This window comes from Crinia signifera, chromosome 4 (assembly GCF_055691185.1).
Source record: "Crinia signifera chromosome 4, ASM5569118v1, whole genome shotgun sequence".
In the NCBI taxonomy this organism is placed as follows: domain Eukaryota; kingdom Metazoa; phylum Chordata; class Amphibia; order Anura; family Myobatrachidae; genus Crinia; species Crinia signifera.
The window spans coordinates 74,681,291-74,706,662 of NC_139220.1; positions in this window are offsets into that span (position 1 = coordinate 74,681,291).

Consider the following 25,372-nt stretch of genomic DNA (forward strand, 5'->3'; position numbering starts at 1 on the left):
CTATAGGTGGTCATCCATTGTATTTGACTGACTGGACCGTGGGCCAATCAGAACACGGGGGCGGGGCTTCACATGTTTCAGGAGATAGCACAACAAATCTTTTCGTTTTAGCTTGACATTGATGGTGGGAAACCATCTGGTTCTCCCCAATCGATGTAAAAACTATGAACATCGAACATAATCTATCGATGTTTTATAAACATCAATGGTCATCCCTAATGAGTATTGCATCAACCAATCACATGGTCTAATTTCCAAACTAATTTGCATAAGGCATTTATTTGCTCTCCATAACTTATTTAGGTCCTTCCTCGCCATTGTCTAATTGAAAACCTACAAAACCAGCCAAAGATGGTTGATAACAAGAATGTTCTTGACCAATTGGTTTGTTGGTTGAAGACTGTTGTATGATGGTCCCATCAAAAGTAGTAAAATAGAAAACTGTTGACTTGCCATTGAGGTTGTTACATATCGGTGGTCATCCATTGTATTTGATGGACTGGCCTGTGGGCCAATCAGAATATGGGGGCGGGGCTTCACTGGTGTCGTGGGTGGAGCTATGCTCAGTGTCCCAGGAAATAGCAAAACAAAACTAGTAGTTTAAGCTTGACATTGATGGTGTGAAACCATCTGGTTCTCCCCATCGATGTCAAAACTATTGAACATCGACCATAACCTATAGATGTTTTATAAACATCGATGGCCGATGGCCATCCCTAATGAGTATTGCATCAACCAATCAGATGGTCTAATTTCTAAACTAATTTGCATAAGGGCTTTATTTGCTCTCCATAACTTACTTAGGTCTTTCCTCACCCTAGTCTTATTGAAAACTTACAAAACTAGCCAAAGATGGTGGGTGACAAGAACATTCACGACTGATTGTCTTGCTGGTTGAAGACTATCACATGATGGTCCCAGCTAAAGTAGTAAAATAGAAAACTGTTGACTGACAGTGCATAAACCAATCGGAATGGATTGTTTTGAATGAGTGTTAGTGATGGCCATTGTTGCCTTTGCCATCAATGTTGTTACCTATAGGTGGTCATCCATTGTATTTGACTGACTGGACCGTGGGCCAATCAGAACACGGGGGCGGGGCTTCACATGTTTCAGGGGGTGGAGCTATATTCCATGTCCCAGGAGGTAGCACAACAAATCTTTTCGTTTTAGCTTGACATTGATGGTGGGAAACCATCTGGTTCTCCCCCATCGATGTAAAAACTATGAACATCGACCATAATCTATCGATGTTTTATAAACATCGATGGTCATCCCTAATGAGAATTGCATCAACCAATCACATGGTCTAATTTCCAAACTAATTTGCATAAGGAATTTATTTGCTCTCCATAACTTATTTAGGTCCTTCCTCACCATAGTCTAATTGAAAACCTACAAAACCAGCCAAAGATGGTTAATAACAAGAATGTTCTTGACCAACTGGTTTGTTGGTTGAAGACTGTTGTATGATGGTCCCATCAAAAGTAGTAAAATAGAAAACTGTTGACTTGCCATTGATGTTGTTACATATCGGTGGTCATCCATTGTATTTGATGGACTGGCCTGTGGGCCAATCAGAACACGGGGGCGGGGCTTCACATGTTTCAGGGGGTGGAGCTATATTCCATGTCCCAGGAGGTAGCACAACAAATCTTTTCGTTTTAGCTTGACATTGATGGTGTGAAACCATCTGGTTCTCCCCCATCGATGTCAAAACTATTGAACATCGACCATAACCTATAGATGTTTTATAAACATCGATGGCCGATGGCCATCCCTAATGAGTATTGCATCAACCAATCAGATGGTCTAATTTCTAAACCAATTTGCATAAGGGCTTTATTTGCTCTCCATAACTTACTTAGGTCTTTCCTCACCCTAGTCTTATTGAAAACCTACAAAACTAGCCAAAGATGGTGGGTGACAAGAACATTCACGACTGATTGTCTTGCTGGTTGAAGACTATCACATGATGGTCCCAGCTAAAGTAGTAAAATAGAAAACTGTTGACTGACAGTGCATAAACCAATCGGAATGGATTGTTTTGAATGAGTGTTAGTTATGGCCATTGTTGCCTTTGCCATCGATGTTGTTACCTATAGGTGGTCATCCATTGTATTTGACTGACTGGACCGTGGGCCAATCAGAACACGGGGCGGGGCTATATTCCATGTCCCAGGCGATAGCACAACAAATCTTTTCGTCTTAGCTTGACATTTATGGTGGGAAACCATCTGGTTCTCCCCCATCGATGTAAAAACTATGAACATCGACCATAATCTATCGATGTTTTATAAACATCGATGGTCATCCCTAATGAGAATTGCATCAACCAATCACATGGTCTAATTTCCAAACTAATTTGCATAAGGAATTTTTTTGCTCTCCATAACTTATTCAGGTCCTTCCTCACCATAGTCTAATTGAAAACATACAAAACCAGCCAAAGATGGTTGATAACAAGAATGTTCTTGATTAATTGGTTTGTTGGTTGAAGACTGTTGTATGATGGTCCCATCAAAAGTAGTAAAATAGAAAACTGTTGACTTGCCATTGATGTTGTTACATATCGGTGGTCATCCATTGTATTTGATGGACTGGCCTGTGGGCCAATCAGAATATGGGGGCGGGGCTTCACTGGTGTCGTGGGTGGAGCTATGCTCAGTGTCCCAGGAAATAGCAAAACAAAACTAGTAGTTTGAGCTTGACATTGATGGTGTGAAACCATCTGGTTCTCCCCCATCGATGTCAAAACTATTGAACATCGACCATAACCTATAGATGTTTTATAAACATCGATGGCCGATGGCCATCCCTAATGAGTATTGCATCAACCAATCAGATGGTCTAATTTCTAAACTAATTTGCATAAGGGCTTTATTTGCTCTCCATAACTTACTTAGGTCTTTCCTCACCCTAGTCTTATTGAAAACCTACAAAACTAGCCAAAGATGGTGGGTGACAAGAACATTCACAACTGATTGTCTTGCTGGTTGAAGACTATCACATGATGGTCCTAGCTAAAGTAGTAAAATAGAAAACTGTTGACTGACAGTGCATAAACCAATCGGAATGGATTGTTTTGAATGAGTGTTAGTGATGGCCACTGTTGCCTTTGCCATCGATGTTGTTACCTATAGGTGGTCATCCATTGTATTTGACTGACTGGACCGTGGGCCAATCAGAACAAGGGGGCGGGGCGGGGCTTCACATGTTTCAGGGGGTGGAGCTATATTCCATGTCCCAGGAGATAGCACAAAAAATCTTTTCGTTTTAGCTTGACATTGATGGTGGGAAACCATCTGGTTCTCCCCCATCGATGTAAAAACTATGAACATCGACCATAATCTATCGATGTTTTATAAACATCGATGGCCATCCCTAATGAGAATTGCATCAACCAATCACATGGTCTAATTTCCAAACTAATTTGCATAATGAATTTATTTGCTCTCCATAACTTATTTATGTCCTTCCTCACCATAGTCTAATTGAAAACCTACAAAACCAGCCAAAGATGGTTTATAACAAGAATGTTCTTGACCAAATGGTTTGTTGGTTGAAGACTGTTGTTTGATGGTCCCATCAAATTTAGTAAAATAGAAAACTGTTGACTTGCCATTGATGTTGTTACATATCGGTGGTCATCCATTGTATTTGATGGACTGGCCTGTGGGCCAATCAGAATATGGGGGCGGGGCTTCACTGGTGTCGTGGGTGGAGCTATGCTCAGTGTCCCAGGAAATAGCAAAGCAATACTAGTAGTTTGAGCTTGACATTGATGGTGTTAAACCATCTGGTTCTCCCCCATCGATGTAAAAACTATTGAACATCGACCATAACCTATAGATGTTTTATAAACATCGATGGCCGATGGCCATCCCTAATGAGTATTGCATCAACCAATCAGATGGTCTAATTTCTAAACTAATTTGCATAAGGGCTTTCTTTGCTCTCCATAACTTACTTAGGTCTTTCCTCACCCTAGTCTTATTGAAAACCTACAAAACTAGCCAAAGATGGTGGGTGACAAGAACATCCACGACTGATTGTCTTGTTGGTTGAAGACTATCACATGATGGTCCCAGCTAAAGTAGTAAAATAGAAAACTGTTGACTGATAGTGCATAAACCAATCGGAATGGATTGTTTTGAATGAGTGTTAGTGATGGCCATTGTTGCCTTTGCCATCGATGTTGTTACCTATAGGTGGTCATCCATTGTATTTGACTGACTGGACCGTGGGCCAATCAGAACACGGGGGCGGGGCTTCACATGTTTCAGGGGGTGGAGCTATATTCCATGTCCCAGGAGATAGCACAACAAATCTTTTCGTTTTAGCTTGACATTGATGGTGGGAAACCATCTGGTTCCCCCCCATCGATGTAAAAACTATGAACATCGACCATAATCTATCGATGTTTTCTAAACATCGATGGTCATCCCTAATGAGAATTTAATCAACCAATCACACGGTCTAATTTCCAAACTAATTTGCATAAGGAATTTATTTGCTCTCCATAACTTATTTAGGTCCTTCCTCACCATAGTCTAATTGAAAACCTACAAAACCAGCCAAAGATGGTTGATAACAAGAATGTTCTTGACCAATTGGTTTGTTGGTCGAAGACTGTTGTATGATGGTCCCATCAAAAGTAGTAAAATAGAAAACTGTTGACTTGCCATTGATGTTGTTACATATCGGTGGTCATCCATTGTATTTGATGGACTGGCCTGTGGGCCAATCAGAATATGGGGGTGGGGCTTCACTGGTGTCGTGGGTGGAGCTATGCTCAGTGTCCCAGGAAATAGCAAAACAAAACTAGTAGTTTGAGCTTGACATTGATGGTGTGAAACCATCTGGTTCTCCCCCATCAATGTCAAAACTATTGAACATCGACCATAACCTATAGATGTTTTATAAACATCGATGGCCGATGGCCATCCCTAATGAGTATTGCATCAACCAATCAGATGGTCTAATTTCTAAACTAATTTGCATAAGCGCTTTATTTGCTCTCCATAACTTACTGAGGTCCTTCCTAACCCTAGTTTAATTGAACACCTGCAGAACCAGCCACAGATAGTTGATAACAAGAGCATTCTTGACCAATTGTCTTGCTGGTTAAAGACTATTGCATGATGGTCCCAGCAAAAGTTGTAAAATAGAAAACTGTTGACTGACAGTACATAAACCAATCAGAATGGCTTATTTTGAATGATGATTGCATCAACCAATCAGATGGTCTCAATTCTAAACTAATTTGCATAAGGGCTTTATTTACTCTCCATAACTTACTGAGGTCCTTCCTAACCCTAGTTTAATTGAACACCTGCAGAACCAGCCACAGATAGTTGATAACAAGAGCATTCTTGACCAATTGTCTTGCTGGTTGAAGACTATTGCATGATGGTCCCAGCAAAAGTTGTAAAATAGAAAACTGTTGACTGACAGTACATAAACCAATCAGAATGGCTTATTTTGAATGACAATTGCATCAACCAATCAGATGGTCTCAATTATAAACTAATTTGCATAAGGGCTTTATTTACTCTCCATAACTTACTGAGGTCCTTCCTAACCCTAGTTTAATTGAACACCTGCAGAACCAGCCACAGATAGTTGATAAAAAAAAAACATTCTTGACCAATTGTCTTGCTGGTTGAAGACTGTTGTATGATGGTCCCATCAAAAGTAGTAAAATAGAAAACTGTTGACTTGCCATTGATGTTGTTACATATCGGTGGTCATCCATTGTATTTGATGGACTGGCCTGTGGGCCAATCAGAATATGGGGGTGGGGCTTCACTGGTGTCGTGGGTGGAGCTATGCTCAGTGTCCCAGGAAATAGCAAAACAAAACTAGTAGTTTGAGCTTGACATTGATGGTGTGAAACCATCTGGTTCTCCCCCATCAATGTCAAAACTATTGAACATCGACCATAACCTATAGATGTTTTATAAACATCGATGGCCGATGGCCATCCCTAATGAGTATTGCATCAACCAATCAGATGGTCTAATTTCTAAACTAATTTGCATAAGCGCTTTATTTGCTCTCCATAACTTACTGAGGTCCTTCCTAACCCTAGTTTAATTGAACACCTGCAGAACCAGCCACAGATAGTTGATAACAAGAGCATTCTTGACCAATTGTCTTGCTGGTTAAAGACTATTGCATGATGGTCCCAGCAAAAGTTGTAAAATAGAAAACTGTTGACTGACAGTACATAAACCAATCAGAATGGCTTATTTTGAATGATGATTGCATCAACCAATCAGATGGTCTCAATTCTAAACTAATTTGCATAAGGGCTTTATTTACTCTCCATAACTTACTGAGGTCCTTCCTAACCCTAGTTTAATTGAACACCTGCAGAACCAGCCACAGATAGTTGATAACAAGAGCATTCTTGACCAATTGTCTTGCTGGTTGAAGACTATTGCATGATGGTCCCAGCAAAAGTTGTAAAATAGAAAACTGTTGACTGACAGTACATAAACCAATCAGAATGGCTTATTTTGAATGACAATTGCATCAACCAATCAGATGGTCTCAATTATAAACTAATTTGCATAAGGGCTTTATTTACTCTCCATAACTTACTGAGGTCCTTCCTAACCCTAGTTTAATTGAACACCTGCAGAACCAGCCACAGATAGTTGATAAAAAAAAAACATTCTTGACCAATTGTCTTGCTGGTTGAAGACTATTGCATGATGGTCCCAGCAAAAGTTGTAAAATAGAAAACTGTTGACTGACAGTACATAAACCAATCAGAATGGCTTATTTTGAATGACAATTGCATCAACCAATCAGATGGTCTCAATTATAAACTAATTTGCATAAGGGCTTTATTTACTCTCCATAACTTACTGAGGTCCTTCCTAACCCTAGTTTAATTGAACACCTGCAGAACCAGCCACAGATAGTTGATAAAAAAAAAACATTCTTGACCAATTGTCTTGCTGGTTGAAGACTATTGCATGATGGTCCCAGCAAAAGTTGTAAAATAGAAAACTGTTGACTGACAGTACATAAACCAATCAGAATGGCTTATTTTGAATGATGATTGCATCAACCAATCAGATGGTCTCAATTCTAAACTAATTTGCATAAGGGCTTTATTTACTCTCCATAACTTACTGAGGTCCTTCCTAACCCTAGTTTAATTGAACACCTGCAGAACCAGCCACAGATAGTTGATAACAAGAGCATTCTTGACCAATTGTCTTGCTGGTTGAAGACTATTGCATGATGGTCCCAGCAAAAGTTGTAAAATAGAAAACTGTTGACTGACAGTACATAAACCAATCAGAATGGCTTATTTTGAATGACAATTGCATCAACCAATCAGATGGTCTCAATTCTAAACTAATTTGCATAAGGGCTTTATTTACTCTCCATAACTTACTGAGGTCCTTCCTAAACCCTAGTTTAATTGAACACCTGCAGAACCAGCCACAGATAGTTGATAAAAAGAGCATTTTTGACCAATTGTCTTGCTGGTTTAAGACTATTGCATGATGGTCCCAGCAAAAGTTGTGAAATAGAAAACTGTTGACTGACATTATATAAACCAATCAGAATGGCTTATTTTGAATGACAATTGTATCAACCAATCAGATGGTCTCAATTCTAAACTAATTTGCATAAGGGCTTTATTTACTCTCCATAACTTACTGAGGTCCTTCCTAACCCTAGTTTAATTGAACACCTGCAGAGCCAGCCACAGATAGTTGATAACAAGAGCATTCTTGACCAATTGTCTTGCTGGTTGAAGACTATTGCATGATGGTCCCAGCAAAAGTTGTAAAATAGAAAACTGTTGACTGACAGTACATAAACCAATCAGAATGGCTTATTTTGAATGACAATTGCATCAACCAATCAAATGATCTCAATTCTAAACTAATTTGCATAATGGCTTTATTTGCTCTCCATAACTTACTGAGGTCCATCCTAACCCTAGTTTAATTGAACACCTGCAGAACCAGCCACAGATAGTTGATAAAAAGAGCATTCTTGACCAATTGTCTTGCTGGTTTAAGACTATTGCATGATGGTCCCAGCAAAAGTTGTGAAATAGAAAACTGTTGACTGACATTACATAAACCAATCAGAATGGCTTATTTTGAATGACAATTGTATCAACCAATCAGATGGTCTCAATTCTAAACTAATTTGCATAAGGGCTTTATTTACTCTCCATAACTTACTGAGGTCCTTCCTAACCCTAGTTTAATTGAACACCTGCAGAACCAGCCACAGATAGTTGATAAAAAGAGCATTCTTGACCAATTGTCTTGCTGGTTGAAGACTATTGCATGATGGTCCCAGCAAAAGTTGTAAAATAGAAAACTGTTGACTGACATTACATAAACCAATCAGAATGGCTTATTTTGAATGACAATTGTATCAACCAATCAGATGGCCTCAATTCTAAACTAATTTGCATAAGGGCTTTTTTTACTCTCCATAACTTACTGAGGTCCTTCCTAACCTTAGTTTAATTGAACACCTGCAGAACCAGCCACAGATAGTTGATAACAAGAGCATTCTTGACCAATTGTCTTGTTGGTTGAAGACTATTGCATGATGGTTTCAGCAAAAGTAGTAAAATAGAAAACTGTTGACTGACATTACATAAACCAATCAGAATGGCTTATTTTGAATGACAATTGTATCAACCAATCAGATGGTCTCAATTCTAAACTAATTTGCATAAGGGCTTTATTTACTCTCCATAACTTACTAAGGTCCTTCCTAACCCTAGTTTAATTGATCACCTGCAGAACCAGCCACAGATAGTTGATAACAAGAGCATTCTTGACCAATCATCTTGCTGGTTGAAGACTATTGCATGATGGTCCCAGCAAAAGTTGTAAAATAGAAAACTGTTCACTGACATTACATAAATTGATCAGAATGGCTTATTTTGAATGACAATTGTATCAACCAATCAGATGGCCTCAATTCTAAACTAATTTGCATAAGGGCTTTTTTTACTCTCCATAACTTACTGAGGTCCTTCCTGCCCCTAGTTTAATTGAACACCTGCAGAACAAGCCACAGATAGTTGATAACAAGAGCATTCTTGACCAATTGTCTTGCTGGTTGAAGACTATTGCATGATGGTCCCAGCAAAAGTTGTAAAATAGAAAACTGTTGACTGACAGTACATAAACCAATCAGAGTGGCTTATTTTGAATGACAATTGCATCAACCAATCAGATGATCTCAATTCTAAACTAATTTGCATAAGGGCTTTTTTTACTCTCCATAACTTACTGAGGTCCTTCCTAACCCTAGTTTAATTGAACACCTGCAGAACCAGCCACAGATAGTTGATAAAAAGAGCATTCTTGACCAATTAACTTGCTGGTTGAAGACTATTGCATGATGGTCCCAGCAAAAGTTGTAAAATAGAAAACTGTTGACTGACATTACATAAACCAATCAGAATGGCTTATTTTGAATGACAATTGTATTAACCAATCAGATGGCCTCAATTCTAAACTAATTTGCATAAGGGCTTTTTTTACTCTCCATAACTTACTGAGGTCCTTCCTAACCTTAGTTTAATTGAACACCTGCAGAACCAGCCACAGATAGTTGATAACAAGAGCATTCTTGACCAATTGTCTTGCTGGTTGAAGACTATTGCATGATGGTTTCAGCAAAAGTAGTAAAATAGAAAACTGTTGACTGACATTACATAAACCAATCAGAATGGCTTATTTTGAATGACAATTGTATCAACCAATCAGATGGTCTCAATTCTAAACTAATTTGCATAAGGGCTTTATTTGCTCTCCATAACTTACTAAGGTCCTTCCTAACCCTAGTTTAATTGATCACCTGCAGAACCAGCCACAGATAGTTGATAACAAGAGCATTCTTGACCAATCATCTTGCTGGTTGAAGACTATTGCATGATGGTCCCAGCAAAAGTTGTAAAATAGAAAACTGTTCACTGACATTACATAAATTGATCAGAATGGCTTATTTTGAATGACAATTGTATCAACCAATCAGATGGCCTCAATTCTAAACTAATTTGCATAAGGGCTTTTTTTACTCTCCATAACTTACTGAGGTCCTTCCTGCCCCTAGTTTAATTGAACACCTGCAGAACAAGCCACAGATAGTTGATAACAAGAGCATTCTTGACCAATTGTCTTGCTGGTTGAAGACTATTGCATTATGGTCCCAGCAAAAGTTGTAAAATAGAAAACCGTTGACTGACAGTACATAAACCAATCAGAATGGCTTATTTTGAATGACAATTGCATCAACCAATCAGATGATCTCAATTCTAAACTAATTTGCATAAGGGCTTTATTTACTCTCCATAACTTACTGAGGTCCTTCCTAACCCTAGTTTAATTGAACACCTGCAGAACCAGCCACAGATAGTTGATAAAAAGAGCATTCTTGACCAATTAACTTGCTGGTTGAAGACTATTGCATGATGGTCCAAGCAAAAGTTGTAAAATAGAAAACTGTTGACTGACATTACATAAACCAATCAGAATGGCTTATTTTGAATGACAATTGTATCAACCAATCAGATGGTCTCAATTCTAAACTAATTTGCATAAGGGCTTTATTTACTCTCCATAACTTACTGAGGTCCTTCCTAACCCTAGTTTAATTGAACACCTGCAGAGCCAGCCACAGATAGTTGATAACAAGAGCAATCTTGACCAATTGTCTTGCTGGTTGAAGACTATTGCATGATGGTCCCAGCAAAAGCTGTAAAATAGAAAACTGTTGACTGACATTACATAAACCAATCAGAATGGCTTATTTTGAATGACAATTGTATCAACCAATCAGATGGTCTCAATTCTAAACTAATTTGCATAAGGGCTTTATTTACTCTCCATAACTTACTGAGGTCCATCCTAACCCTAGTTTAATTGAACACCTGCAGAACCAGCCACAGATAGTTGATAAAAAGAGCATTCTTGACCAATTGTTTTGCTGGTTGAAGACTATTGCATGATGGTCCCAGCAAAAGTTGTAAAATAGAAAACTGTTGACTGACAGTACATAAACCAATCAGAATGGCTTATTTTGAATGACAGTTGCATCACCCAATCAGATGGTCTCAATTAAGAAATAATTTGCATAAGTACTTAATTTGCTCTTCATAACTTACTGAGGTCCTTCCTAACCCTAGTTTAATTGAACACCTGCAGAACCAGCCACAGATAGTTGATAACAAGAGCATTCTTGACCAATTGTCTTGCTGGTTGAAGACTATTGCATGATGGTCCCAGCAAAAGTTGTAAAGTAGAAAACTGTTGACTGACATTACATAAACCAATCAGAATGGCTTATTTTGAATGACAGTTGCATCGCCCAATCAGATGGTCTCAATTCTGAACTAATTTGCATAAGTACTTAATTTGCTCTTCATAACTTACTGAGGTCCTTCCTCATCCAAGTCTAATTGAACACCTGCAGAACCAGCCACAGATAGTTGAGAACAAGAGCATTCTTGACCAATTGTCTTGCTGGTTGAAGACTATTGCATGATGGTCCCAGCAAAAATTGTTAAATAGAAAACTGTTGACTGACAGTACATAAACCAATCAGAATGGCTTATTCTGAATGACAGTTGCATCACCCAATCAGATGGTCTCAATTCTGAACTAATTTGCATAAGTACTTAATTTGCTCTTCATAACTTACTGAGGTCCTTCCTCATCCAAGTCTAATTGAACACCTGCAGAACCAGCCACAGATAGTTGATAACAAGAGCATTCTTGACCAATTGTCTTGTTGGTTGAAGACTATTGCATGATTGTCCCAGCAAAAGTTGTAAAATAGAAAACTGTTGACTGACAGTACATAAACCAATCAGAATGGCTTATTTTGAATGACAATTGCATCAACCAATCAGATGATCTCAATGCTAAACTAATTTGCATAATGGCTTTATTTGCTCTCCATAACTTACTGAGGTCCTTCCTAACCCTAGTTTAATTGAACACCTGCAGAACCAGCCACAGATAGTTGATAACAAGAGCATTCTTGACCAATTGTCTTGCTGGTTGAAGACTATTGCACAAAACTTACACAGAACCAATAAATAGTACCACAATACCATATCCCCTCTCCCCTAAACTATACAAATTTTACAACATGCATCCATTTCTTTACTTTCCACACTCCCTCTGCATCCATACCACCTCCACCTTCTTTATCAAACAAATAACATGTATACAATTTCCCCAACACCATCCTAATACAATCATTCACACTTTCACACTATCTTCTTTCTTATACACATACATATTCCTATTATCCCACAATACTTCCATTACACAACACATTAATAGCCACATCACTCTTTCTTTTATTTTCCCATTTACTCCCAAACCAAACATTGCCAACCTCCATGAAATCCCATTTACACCACACAATTCTCTACATAATCCACTCATACCCTTCCATACTTTTTTAGCAAAACCACATCCCCACAATACATGCAATACTGTCTCATTTATTCCACATTCTTCTCTCGGGCAAATTTCTATTCTTGTCAAATCTCTCTTTTTAAGTACCATTCTTACAGGCAAGACACCATGCATAACTTTCCAAACCACATCTTTTTGTTTATTCGACATCCCATTCATTTCCATTTTCTTCCACACCACTTCTGCTTCTTTCAATCTCAAATATTCAATATTGCATACAGTTTCTCTGTCTTTCAAAATCTTTATTATTTTCTTCCTCCCCATAAAATCTTCCATACTCATACTTAACAAATCATTCTTCCTAATAAATTGCTCCACAAACACATACCATTCTGGGCAACTGAAGGCCATTGGCACACTCAAAGACCTCTTCATCCATCCAATCCCACACCATCCATCCACCCACCCAGGTATTTTGTCATATATGAGGTTTTTGAACTCCCCTTTAACAATCTCGCCACAATTACCACATAATTCACTCCTATAAATCTATCAAAATTTGGAAAATGTCCCCCTCCTTTAATCCTAGATTTAACCACATTCTCACGTCTCAACCACTCCATTTTACTACCCCACAGAAAAACAAAACATTTCCTTACAATTTTTCTAAAAACACCATTTGGGGGGGGAAACACACATGCAACATACAATATTATGGGAAGAATCACACTCTTCACAACTAGTACTTTCCCTGTCATTGATAAATTTCTTAATTTCCAGAAATCCAATTTCTTCATAATCTTCCTATTACATTCATTCCAACTATCATTACCTTTTAAGTTATCATCGAAAATTAAACCTAACACCTTTATCCCCCCTGCCACTCTTGTAATCTCATTCACTTCCACATTAATTTCACCAAACACTCTATAATTACTTTTATCCCAATTAATTTTAAAGCCTGATGCATTACAAAAAAAACCCCACTAATAATCTTGTCCTGTTTAAGGCTGCTTGGTTTTGACACAATACTACCACATCATCCATGTACCCCATTACTTTAGCACTCTTACCACCACTCCCCGGTATAAGTACTCCTCTCACAACCTTATCACACCTAATCATTTGTAACAGTAGCTCCATCACACAAATAAACAACACATCTGTGGTTTTTCACACCATCAATGTCAAGTTAAAACGACTAGTTTTGTTTTGCTATTTCCTGGTTGACGGAGCATAACTTCACCCACGACACCAGTGAAGCCCCGCCCCCATATTCTGATTGGCCCACAGGCCAGTCAGTGAAATACAATGGATGACCACTGATATGTAACAACATCGATTGCAAAGGCAACAATGGCCATCATTAATACTCATTCAAAACAATCCATTCCGATTGGTATATGTACTGTCAATCAACAGTTTTCAATTTTACTACTTTTGATGGGACCATCATGCAATAGTCTTCAACCAGGAAGCCAATTGGTCAAGAATGTTCTTCTCATCAACCATCTGTGGCTGGTTTTATAGGTTTTCAATTAGACTAGGGTGAGGAAGGACCTAAGTAAGTTATGGAGAGCAAATAAATTCCTTATGCAAATTAGTTTGGAAATTAGACCATCTGATTGGTTGATGCAATTCTCATTAGGGATGGCCATCGACCATCGATGTTTTTAAACCATCGATGTGTTATGGTCGATGTTCAATAGTTTTGACATCGATGGGGGAGAACCAGATGGTTTCACACGATCAATGTCAAGTTAAAACTACTACAGATGGGTCTGTTCCCATCCTTGCAGGGGATGGCGCTGGCGTCGCCAGCCGCCATCCCCCGCCAGCGCCATGGCGATCGTGAGAAGGGGACGCGCGCGCACGAGAGGCGCGCGCGCCCCCTTCCGACGGCGCTTCCAAACGTTTCCCCGGGTCCCCGCCGGCTTGCCGGCGGTAACCCGGGGTCCCCCCTGCCTGCCCGCATCCCCCCTAACCCCCCCTAACCCCGTCCGTCTCCCTGAGGCGGAGACGGACAGGGTTTCCGCCACGCTAGCGACGGAGACTGAGACGCGCGTGCGCGTGAGACGCACGCGCGTCTCAGTCTCCTCGCTGGCGAGGCTGCTGGCGGGTCGCCAGCGCATACGTTCTGGCGACCCGCCAGCAAGGATGGGACCTGCCCCATCTGTAGTTTTGTTTTGCTATTTCCTGGTTGACGGAGCATAACTTCACCCACGACACCAGTGAAGCCCCACCCCCATATTCTGATTGGCCCACAGGCTAGTCAGTCAAATACAATGGATGACACTGATATGTAAAAACATTGATGGCAAAGGCAACAATGGCCATCATTAATACTCATTCAAAACAATCCATTCCGATTGGTTTATGCACTGTCAGTCAACAGTTTTCAATTTTACTACTTTTGATGGGACCATCATGCAATAGTCATCAACCAGAAAGCCAATTGGTCAAGAATGTTCTTTTTATCAACCATCTTTGGCTGGTTTTGTAGGTTTTCTATTAGACTAGGGTGAGGAAGGACCTAAGTAAGTTATGGAGAGCAAATAAATTCCTTATGCAAATTAGTTTGGAAATTAGACCATATGATTGTTTGATGCAATTCTCATTAGGGATGACCATCGGCCATCGATGTTTATAAACCATCGATGGGTTATGGTCGATGTTCAATAGTTTTGGCATCGATGGGGGAGAACCAGATGGTTTCACACCATCAATGTAAAGCTCAAACTACTAGTTTTGTTTTGCTATTTCCTGGGACACGGAGCACAGCTCTACCCACGACACCAGTGAAGCCCCGCCCCCATATTCTGATTGGCCCACAGGCCAGTCAGTCAAATACAATGGATGACCACTGATATGTAACAACATCGATGGCAAAGGCAACAATGGCCATCATTAATACTCATTCAAAACAATCCATTCCGATTGGTTTATGTACTGTCAGTCAACAGTTTTCAGTTTTCAATTTTAATAATTTTGATGGGACCATCATGCAATAGTCTTCAACCAGGAAGCCACTTGGTCAAGAATATTCTTGTTATCAACCATCTTTGGCTGGTTTTGTAGGTTTTCTATTAGACTAGGGTGAGGAAGGACCTAAGTAAGTTATGGAGAGCAAATAAATTCCTTATGCAAATTAGTTTGGAAATAAGACCATCTGAATGGTTGATGCAATTCTCATTAGGGATGGCCATCGACCATCGATGGTTGTAAACCATCAATGGGTTATGGTCGATGTTCAATAGTTTTGACATCGATGGGGGAGAACCAGATGGTTTCACACAATCAATGTCAAGCTGAAACTACTAGTTTTGTTTTGCTATTTCCTGGGACACGGAGGATAGCTCTACCCACGACACCAGTGAAGCCCCACCCCCATATTCTGATTGGCCCACAGGCCAGTCGGTGAAATACAATGGATGACCACTGATATGTAACAACATTGATGGCAAAGGCAACAATGGCCATCATTAATACTCATTCAAAACAATCCATTCCGATTGGTTTATGTATTGTCAGTCAACAGTTTTCTATTTTACTACTTTTGATGGGACCATCATGCAATAGTCTTCAACCCGGAAGCCAATTTTTTTTTTTTTTTTTTTAAACCATTCAGGTTAATTAAAAGTTTTGCTCCATTACTACTCAGATGAATAGACCGAAGCATTCTCTCACTTTTAATCGTCATCCTCATGGTTCACACATAATATATACAGAAAAATACAATAATAATTCTTAAGACTGAAAAAAAACTATTAGACCCTAACTTGGCCAATCCCATTTTATCTAAACATATTTAACCACTTGTTTCCATTTCAGAAACTTCCATACCCCTTCTGCATCAAAACCATCACCTTTCTTACAATCCATTCTATAAACCACATACAACTTAGCCAGAACCATTCTCACACAATCATTCACACTCCATTCTTCATTCTTATACACACTCATATTCCGCGCATTCCACAAAACCTCCATCACACATGCCATAATAATCCACAAACATCTTTCTTTCATCCCCTCACAAACCCCCATACCAAACATCGCCACTCTCCAAGATACAGCACTAATTCCACCAATCTCTTTACAAAGTCCACCCACACCTTTCCACACAGCATACCCAAACTCACAGTTCCACATTACATGCATTATAGTTTCCGTACCACCACATCCCCGCCAGGGACACACCTCCGAACTTACTAAATCTCTCTTTTTTTGTACATACCGCACCGGTAAAACCCCATGCATACACATCCAAACTATCTCACGCTGCTTATTCGTCATCCCATTCATCCCAATTTTCTTCCACACCTTTTCAGCCTCACTTGATCTTAATAACTCAATATTACATACAGTTTCACGCATCCTTAACACTTTCATAACCTTCTTCCTTTTTCTCAGATCCTTAACAGGCATACCCAACAACTCATACTTTTTAACAAATTTTTCAACCACACAATACCATACTGGACAACTGAAGGCCATTGGTAACGTTAATACCCTTTCCCTCCACCCTAATCCACAAAGCATCCACCCAGCCATAAACTTTGTCATGCATGCCGCTTTACTTTCTTTTTCAATCAACCTTAACACTAACACCATATAATTTAGGCCCAAATACACTTCCAGATCAGGGAACCCCATACCTCCATTTTCCCTCTCTTTCACGACATATTCTCTTTTGAGTCTTTCCATTTTACACCCCCAAAAAAATAGAAAAATAATTCTGTTCACTCGTCTCAAACAACTAATACTAGGAGGAAACACACTTGCAACAAACAAAATAATTGGCAAAATAACATTTTTAACCACTACTACCTTACCAGTCAACGACAATTCACGCATTCTCCAAAAATCCAACTTTTTCGCTATTTTCACACCACATTCTTCCCAACTTTCATCTCCCCTCAATCTCTCATCAAACTTAACCCCTAAAACGTTCAAACTTCCATTCTCACATTCTATATCCTCGATCATTTCCCTCCCATCCCCAAAACTCTTTAATTTCGATTTCTTCCAATGAACTTTAAATGCTGATACACAACAAAAAAACCCAATCAATAACTTTACCCTTCTCAAAGCACACTCATTCTCACACACAATCGCAACATCGTCCATGTAACTTAATACCTTTACACTCCTACCCCCACTACCAGGCACTACCACACCACGTACCATCTTATCCCTCCGTATCAACTGCAAGAGAGGCTCAATTGCACATATAAAGGCAATCGGGGACATAGGGCAGCCCTGTCTCACCCCAGACTCCACTCTCACACTCTCACTTACTACCCCATTCACCATTATTTTACTACTAATGTCCTCATACAAACTCCTAATACATTTAACAAAATCAACCGGAAACCCCATACGCACTAACACACGAAACATATATACATGAGACACACGATCAAAGGCTTTCTCAAAGTCCAGTGCTAGCACCATACACTTCTGTTTCCTATCCAGACAATCCTTAATTATATCCCGCAACAGCCCTAGATTATCAGACATCCTCCTGTCCGGGACCGCGCATACCTGATCCTCTTCAATTATTTGACCAATGACCTCCCGCATACGATTTGCCAATAACTTCGCATAGATTTTATAGTCTGCGTTTAGCAGGGTAATTGGCCTCCAGTTGTCCAGTACCATTCTCTCACCTTTCTTAAACACAAGCACAACAATCCCTTCTTTCATTGACCCACTTATCCTTCCATTCAAAAACATAAACTTACACACTTCACACAAGTCTTTACCAATCACATCCCAATACATACTATACAATTCAACTGGAAACCCATCTGCCCCAGGCGTTTTATTCCGTTCCGCACTTGCGATCACAGATCTTATTTCCTCTTCAGACACCGCTTTACATAACATAGGAATATCCTCCCTCGGCACTTTATTTTCCAAAACTCCCAAAACATCCTCTTCCAAACAACTATCACACCATTTATTACCATACAATCCCTTATAAAATCTTACAATCACTCCCAACAACTCACTATCTCTCACTTCACACCCATTCTCATCATAAACCGCATTCATCTCTTGATTTGCCTTACATACCTTTTTAAAGTAAAACCTAGTGCACCTTTCATCCTTCTCCATACACTCAATTTTAGATCTATACATAATCTCACAACCCCTTTCATACAAACACTTCTTAATCTCAACTCGCACCCCCTCAATCTCCTCACAAACTTCATACCCATTCTCTCTCATTTTATACAAAAAACTCAACCTTTTATTCAAGGACTCATACCTCATTCGCTTCCGTGCAGCCAACCTATAACCATTTTTCCGAAAAAAGCCTTTCATCTTTCCTTTCACCCAATCCCACCATACCAAAATATCATTAAACTCATTCTTCCTTTCACACCAATACCTATATCTTCTCTCAAACTCCTTCCGTACCACAACATCCTCCAATAACTTCACATTCAGCTTCCAGTTACCCTTACCATACATACATTCAGACTTTCCAACAAAATGCCCAATCAGGCACTCATGATCAGAAAACGGGACCTGTTTCTGAAAAAAATTAACACACTTAATATCATTGGACGTCAAAAGAAAATCTATTCTGGATTCACTCCCACCCCTATCCGCTCGATAGGTTACTGGTGGAGGCTTACCCATCCGCTCTACTGCAACATCCACAAAAGAAAGATCGTCAATTATTTGCCTTAAAAAATTCCCAGACACATCTATCTTACCATCCCCTCTCCCCTTCCTATCTCTCTTATCAATAATACAATTGAAATCACCCAAAACAAAAGTAGGGATTCTCCCCGGCAAAAACAACCTCATCTTCTCAAAAAGTTCATACCTTTCTTTTTTACAGGCAGACCCATACACACATACAATTCTAAACTTCCACCCTCTATAACTAAGAATAACTATTATACACCTTCCCCCCACCACTACAATAGAACTAATAATTTTAACCTCTTTATTTCTAATTAACAATCCCACCCCATCGTTTTTATTCTGGTCAGACCCGGACCATACACATTCACCATAGACCCATTCATCAATTTTAACCCTTTCAGAGATCCCGCACTCTTGCAAACATAAAATATCGACTTTAAACTTCGATAACTCATCAAAAACTGCCAATCTTCTGGCTCTGCTTTTGATCACTCTCACATTTAGTGAGGCAACTCTCAAAAAAACTTCAAAGGTCATGGCTTTAAAAAGGAATCAGCCATACACCCAACCCAGACCTTGTGAGCATGTGAATAATTTGACACCTTCAAATTTCATGGTGTACAACTTGTATTGCCATGTCTGGACTTTGATTTTCAAAAAGTTTCTCTTCCATAATTTCGTTTTCACCCATCCCCTTGTTGACCCCCACAGAAACCCGTAGTCTCTTTGAAGCTCTCCTCCACACCTTCTCCTAAAAAATCAGAGGATGCAGCTGAGTTCGCGGGCGAGCGCAACAACAGAGGGAGTCTAGGATTTAATTCATCCATCGACTCACTCTCGCTAGACAAATCTTCAATCTTTGCCTTTTTTGAACATCTCTCTACCTGTCCTTCCGCTTTACGGGTAGACAGGCCGTCAGTGGCACCTTCATTCGTATTGTCCACACCTGACTTCTCCCACTCAATTTGCAAAGATGCATTATCTTCTTCAGGGCTACTGATATTTTCCACAATATCACTCAGGTGCTCTTCTACCATCATCCCAGCTGTTTCAGCCTCAGGGTTCCGAGTTTTCTCAACACCCTGTGACTCATTAGCCAAATTCGTTGCATCTGGAGACTGATCTACAGGCATTTCATCCATGTAGGATTTTTCGCAGCCGCGTCTCAATGCCTCAGAGTAAGCCATTCTCTCCGACCTCTCCTCCCTTTCTTTATTTCTCTCTTCCTCCTCAATCATCCTCCTTATTTCATATATTTTTGCAACCGGGCACACCCGACACGTGTGTCCAGGCTTACCACAGATATCACATACTTTGGGCTGTGTACAGCTACCAGCCTCATGACATGTGCGTTTACAGTTTCTGCACACTTTGCCAGTTGGGCAGTCTTCTTTGACGTGCCCAAATGTGAAACATTTCCGACAATAACTAGGCTGGCCGGGGTAAAAGAGGAACCCTCTATGCCCTGCAATGGTAAAATTGGCTGGGGGGTGCATCATGCTTCCAATACGATCTGGATCTACCTTCAATTTTGCGAAAAACCTGATCTTTCCATTAAAGATCCCAAATTGGTTTGTTAATTTTACACCCCCCCTGAGGCTTGAGCAATACCGCATCAAAAAGTTCTTGATTATCTCAATATCAGTAAAAGGGTTGTAAACATGCACTGTAATTGGAATCTCTTGAGCTGCATAGAGTGGAATAATTTTCACAAAACTCAACTCCGGCTTATCCAACTCTCTCTTAAGCCTCTCAAAAACCGTCAGACAAATACCATTGCGAATAAAGGTAACATCATAAATACCCTGAGTCGGGAAGTCCTGTATACAGAAAATCTGCTGCAACGACGCTCCTCCAATTTTCTCCAGCAACTCCTTCACGATAAACACCAAACGATGTTCGTTCCTCTTTTCTTCTTCCACCAGTAATCGAAAGGTATTCCGTACACCAGCCATGCTGTACAAGTGTAGATCCGAAAGATCCTAGGGCTCCCCACGAGGAGGACCCTACAAGCCCCTGGCCCAGACCTTAGCAATGAACTTCGGTCTGAGCCAAAAGGCAGAGAAGCGATCTTACATTGATGGAAAAGGCAACAATGGCCACCATTAATACTCATTCAAAAAAATCCATTCCGACTGGTTTATGTACTGTCAGTCAACAGTTTTCAATTTTACTACTTTTGATGGGACCATCATGCAATAGTCTTCAACCAGGAAGCCAATTGGTCAAGAATGTTCTTCTCATCAACCATCTTAATCTGGTTTTGTAGGTTTTCTATTAGACTAGGGTGAGGAAGGACCTAAGAAAGTTATGGAGAGCAAATAAATTCCTTATGCAAATTAGTTTGGAAATAAGACCATCTGATTGGTTGATGCAATTCTCATTAGGGATGGCCATCGACCATCGATGTTTGTAAACCATCGATGGGTTATGATCGATGTTCAATAGTTTTGACATCGATGGGGGAGAACCAGATGGTTTCACACAATCAATGTCAAGCTGAAACTACTAGTTTTGTTTTGCTATTTCCTGGGACACGGAGGATAGCTCTACCCACGACACCAGTGAAGCCCCACCCCCATATTCTGATTGGCCCACAGGCCAGTCAGTGAAATACAATGGATGACCACTGATATGTAACAACATCAATGGCAAAGGCAACAATGGCCATCATTAATACTCATTCAAAACAATCCATTCCGATTGGTTTATGTACTGTCAGTCAACAGTTTTCAATTTTAATAATTTTGATGGGACCATCATGCAATAGTCTTCAACCAGGAAGCCAATTGGTCAAGAATGTTCTTGTTATCAACCATCTTTGGCTGGTTTTGTAGGTTTGCAATTAGACTAGGGTGAGGAAGGACCTAAGAAAGTTATGGAGAGCAAATAAATTCCTTATGCAAATTAGTTTGGAAATTAGACCATCTGATTGGTTGATGCAATTCTCATTAGGGATGGCCATAAATGTTTATAAACCATCGATGGGTTATGGTCGATGTTCAATAGTTTTGACATCGATGGGGGAGAACCAGATGGTTTCAAACCATCAATGTCAAGCTCAAACTACTAGTTTTGTTTTTCTATTTCCTGGTACACGGAGCATAGCTCCACCCACAAGACCAGTGAAGCCCCGCCCCCATATTCTGATTGGCCCACAGGCCAGTCAGTCAAATACAATGGATGACCACTGATATGTAACAACATCGATGGCAAAAGCAACAATGGCCATCATTAATACTCATTCAAAACAATCCATTCCGATTGGTTTATGTATTGTCAGTCAACAGTTTTCTATTTTACTACTTTTGATGGGACCATCACGCAATAGTCTTCAACCAGGAAGCCTAGTGGTCAAGAATGTTCTTCTCATCAACCATCTTTGACTGGTTTTATAGGTTTGTCTATTAGAATAGGGTGAGGAAGGACCTAAGTAAGTTATGGAGAGCAAATAAATTCCTTATGCAAATTAGTTTGAAAATTAGACCATTTGATTGGTTGATGCAATTCTCATTAGGGATGGCCATCGGCCATCGATGTTTATAAACCATCGATGGGTTATGGTCGATGTTCAATAGTTTTTACATCGATGGGGGAGAACCAGATGGTTTCACACCATCAATGTAAAGCTCAAACTACTAGTTTTGTTTTGCTATTTCCTGGGACACGGAGCACAGCTCCACCCACGACACCAGTGAAGCCCCGCCCCCATATTCTGATTGGCCCACAGGCCAGTCAGTCAAATACAATGGATGACCACTGATATGTAACAACATCGATGGCAAAGGCAACAATGGCCATCATTAATACTCATTCAAAACAATCCATTCCGATTGGTTTATGTACTGTCAGTCAACAGTTTTCAATTTTATTGGGACCATCATGCAATAGTCTTCAACCAGGAAGCCACTTGGTCAAGAATATTCTTGTTATCAACCATATTTGGCTGGCTTTGTAGGTTTTCTATTAGACTAGGGTGAGGAAGGACCTAAGTAAGTTATGGAGAGCAAATAAATTCCTTATGCAAATTAGTTTGGAAATTAGACCATCTGATTGGTTGATGCAATTCTAATTAGGGATGGCCATCGACCATCGATGTTTGTAAACCATCGATGTGTTATTGTCGATGTTCAATAGTTTTGACATCGATGGGGGAGAACCAGATGGTTTCACACCATCAATGTTAAACTGAAACTACTAGTTTTGTTTTGCTATTTCCTGGGACACGGAGCATAGCTCCACCCACGACACCAGTGAAGCGCCACCCCCATATTCTGATTGGCCCACAGGCCAGTCTGTGAAATACAATGGATGACCACTGATATGTAACAACATTGATGGCAAAGGCAACAATGGCCATCATTAATACTCATTCAAAACAATCCATTCCGATTGGTTTATGTATTGTCAGTCAACAGTTTTCTATTTTACTACTTTTGATGGGACCATCACGCAATAGTCTTCAACCCAGAAGCCAATTGGTCAAGAATGTTCTTGTTATCAACCATCTTAGGCTGGTTTTGTCGGTTTTCTATTAGACTAGGGTGAGGAAGGACCTAAGTAAGTTATGGAGAGCAAATAAATTCCTTATGCAAATTAGTTTGGAAATAAGACCATCTGATTGGATGAAGCAATTCTCATAAGAGATGGCCATTGGCCATCGATGTTTATAAACCATCGATGGGTTATGGTCGATGTTCAATAGTTTTGACATCGATGGGGGAGAACCAGATGGTTTCACACCATCAATGTAAAGCTCAAACTACTAGTTTTGTTTTGCTATTTCCTGGGACACGGAGCACAGCTCCACCCACGACACCAGTGAAGCCCCGCCCCCATATTCTGATTGTACCACAGGCCAGTCAGTCAAATACAATGGATGACCACTGATATGTAACAACATCGATAGCAAAGGCAACAATGGCCATCATTAATACTCATTCAAAACAATCCATTTCAATTGGTTTATGCAGTCAGTCAACAGTTTTCAATTTTACTACTTTTGATGGGACCATCATGCAATAGTCTTCAACCAGGAAGCCAATTGGTCAAGAATGTTCTTCTCATCATCCATCTTTGGGTGGTTTTATAGGTTTTCAATTAGACTAGGGTGAGGAATGACCTAAGTAAGTTATGGAGAGCAAATAAATTCCTTATGCAAATTAGTTTGGAAATTAGACCATCTGATTGGTTGATGCAATTCTCATTAGGGATGGCCATCGACCATCGATGTGTTATGGTCGATGTTCAATAGTTTTGACATCGATGGGGGAGAACCAGATGGTTTCACACCATCAATGTCAAGCTGAAACTACTAGTTTTGTTTTGCTATTTCCTGGGACACGGAGCATAGCTCCACCCACGACACCAGTGAAGCCCCACCCCCATATTCTGATTGGCCCACAGGCCAGTCAAATACAATGGATGACCACTGATATGTAACAACATCGATGGCAAAGGCAACATGCCATCATTAATACTCATTCAAAACAATCCATTCCAATAGGTTTATGTACTGTCAGACAACAGTTTTCAATTCTACTACTTTTGATGGGACCATCATGCAATAGTCTTCAACCAGGAAGCCAATTGGTCAACAATGTTCTTGTTATCAACCATCTTTGGCTGGTTTTGTAGGTTTTCTATTAGAATAGGGTGAGGAAGGACCTAAGTAAGTTATGGAGAGCAAATAAATTCCTTATGCAAATTAGTTTGAAAATTAGACCATCTGATTGGTTGATGCAATTCTCATTAGGGATGGCCATCGGCCATCGATGTTTATAAACCATCGATGGGTTATGGTCATTGTTCAATAGTTTTTACATCGATGGGGGAGAACCAGATGGTTTCACACCATTAATGTAAAGCTCAAACTACTAGTTTTGTTTTGCTGTTTCCTGGGACACGGAGCAGAGCTCCACCCACGGCACCAGTGAAGCCCCGCCCCCATATTCTGATTGGCCCACAGGCCAGTCAGTCAAATACAATGGATGACCACTGATATGTAACAACATCGATGGCAAAGGCAACAATGGCCATCATTAATACTCATTCAAAACAATCCATTCCGATTGGTTTATGTACTGTCAGTCAACAGTTCTCAATTTTAATGGGACCATCATGCAATAGTCTTCAACCAGGAAGCCACTTGGTCAAGAATATTCTTGTTATCAACCATCTTTGGCTGGTTTTGTAGGTTTTCTATTAGACTAGGGTGAGGAAGGACCTAAGTAAGTTATGGAAAGCAAAAAAAATTCCTTTTGCAAATAAGT